Source organism: Triticum dicoccoides, chromosome 3B (genome assembly GCF_002162155.2).
Source record: "Triticum dicoccoides isolate Atlit2015 ecotype Zavitan chromosome 3B, WEW_v2.0, whole genome shotgun sequence".
NCBI lineage: Eukaryota > Viridiplantae > Streptophyta > Magnoliopsida > Poales > Poaceae > Triticum > Triticum dicoccoides.
The window spans coordinates 757,281,302-757,283,657 of record NC_041385.1 but is presented as its reverse complement, the minus strand read 5'-3'; positions in this window follow the sequence as shown (position 1 = coordinate 757,283,657).

Genomic DNA, 2,356 nt, shown 5'->3' with positions numbered 1-2,356 from the left:
CGGCACTCTGCGGGGGTGGGGGGGGGGGATCGACCATAGAGGGCTTCTACATCAACATCCTTGCCCCTCCTATGAGTTGTGAGTAGTTTATCACAGACCTACGGGTCCATAGTTATTAGCTAGATGAGTTCTTCTCTCTTTTTGGATCTCAATACAATGTTCTCCCCCTCTCTTGTCGAGATCTATTCGATGTAATCTCTTTTTGCGGTGTGTTTGTCGAGATCCGATGAATTGTGGGTTTATGATCAGATTTATCTATGGATAATAATTGAATCTTCTCTGAATTCTTTTATGTATGATTGAGTTATCTTTGAAAGTCTCTTCGAATTATCAGTTTGGTTTGGCCTACTAGATTGATCTTTCTTGCCATGGGAGAAGTGCTTAGCTTTGGGTTCAATCTTGCGGTGTTCTTACCCAGTGACAGAAAGGGTTGCAAGACACGTATTGTATTGTTGCCATCGAGGATAACAAGATGGGGTTTATATCATATTGCATGAGTTTATCCCTCTACATCATGTTATCTTGCTTAATGCGTTACTCTGTTCTTATGAACTTAATACTCTAGATGCAGGCAGGAGTCGGTCGATGTGTGGAGTAATAGTAGTAGATGCAGGCAGGAGTCGGTCTACTTGTTATGGACGTGATGCCTATATACATTATCATGCCTAGATAATCTCATAACTATGCGCTTTTCTATCAATTTTTCGACAGTAATTTGTTCACCCACCGTAATACTTTTGCTATCTTGAGAGAAGCCTCTGGTGAAACCTATGCCCCCTGGGTCTATCTCTTATCATATTTGCTTTTAATCTATTTTTATTTGCATCTTTACTTTTTGCATCTATATTATAAAATACCAAAAATATATTTATCTTATCATACTATCTCTATCAGATCTCACTTTCGCAAGTGGCCGTGAAGGGATTGACAACCCCTTTATTGCGTTGGTTACGAGTTCTCAGTTTGTTTGTGTAGGTGCGTGGGACTTTTGAGGAGCCTCCTACTGGATTAATACCTTGGTTCTCAAAACTAAGGGAAATACTTACGCTACACTTGCTGCATCACCCTCTCCTCTTCGGGGAAAACCAACGCTAGCTCAAGACGTCACATGGACGCCTTTGAAGTAGGGGTCGACGAGCTTGCGCTCATCGAACTCGGCCTTGATGCGGGCCCAATACGTCTCGATGCTCTGGTTCGTGCCGGTGACCGGGTCGAGGCAGACGACCTTCCACGCCTCGGCGAGGCACTCCTCTTCCTTGAACGCCCACTTGATGCGCGGCTCGACGGGCTTGGCTGCCGCTTTCTTCTTCTCCTTCTTGCCCTTCCTCGTCGGCGCCGGCTCCTCCTCCTCTTCTTCCTCGCCACCCGTCTCTTCCTCGCCATAGTCGAGCTCGTCGTCCATGTCGCCGAGGTCAATCGAGCCGTCCTGGGTAGTGAACCCAGGTGAAGTGGCGGCGGTAGCCGAGCCGGCCGCGATGATGTCTTCCATGTCGGCCTCCATCGCGTCGGCGTCACCGAGATGGGACGAGGAGGACGCTTGCGAGTAGAGGTCATGGAGAAGAGGCGGCGTCGGCGAGGCTGCGTAGTCCGACGGCGAGTACGTGTACGACGGGTACTGCACGCCGACAAACACCGGCGAGGGCGTGCGCTGGACTGGGCGCCCATGGGGAAATGTGATGTTAGGGTGGAACCCACCGTGGGCGTCGGTATCGGCATAGCCCGGCGATGGCGTGCTCCATGGGTGCGGCGACGACGAGAACCCGGCCGGAGAGCCGACGCTTTGCTGGCTCAAGGCCGCGTACGGGCCGTTCCCACCAGGTTCATTCATCATTGCCGCGCGCGCCGCCTCGGCTTGTTCGGTCGCATGCTCCGCCGCCGCCTGCGCCGCAGCCGCAGCGTGCGCTGCTCTCTCCCTAGCCTTCTTGGCCATGTTGCGCCTGTCGACGGTGACGGCCTCCCGGCGCTCCACATCCGCCTTCCACTCGGTGTTGCTCATGCAGGGGGGCTTGGACAGCGGCGCCCTCGGCTTCCTTTGCTTCGGCTGGGCAACGACGGTGGCTATGGGATCCGTGGCGGTGCGGGGCATCACGTACTTCTTTGGCGGCATGGCGGGCGGAAGTGTAGGGAGGAGGCGTGGGTTTGGCGGGAGGAATGGAGAAGAGAGGGAAGCCGCGGAGGGGAAGCGGGAGGAAACGACGGGAAAAGGGCTTCATGTCGCCGATAGAGCGGCCCCAGGCCGCTTTTCGCTTCCGCCGGCGCGCCTAGGCGACACCCGGCTGCTTGGGTTCGGGGTGGGAACACCGACTCTGGATTTCGCCCAAACCGGCGCTAAACGAGATCCTAGGGGCGCGACTGG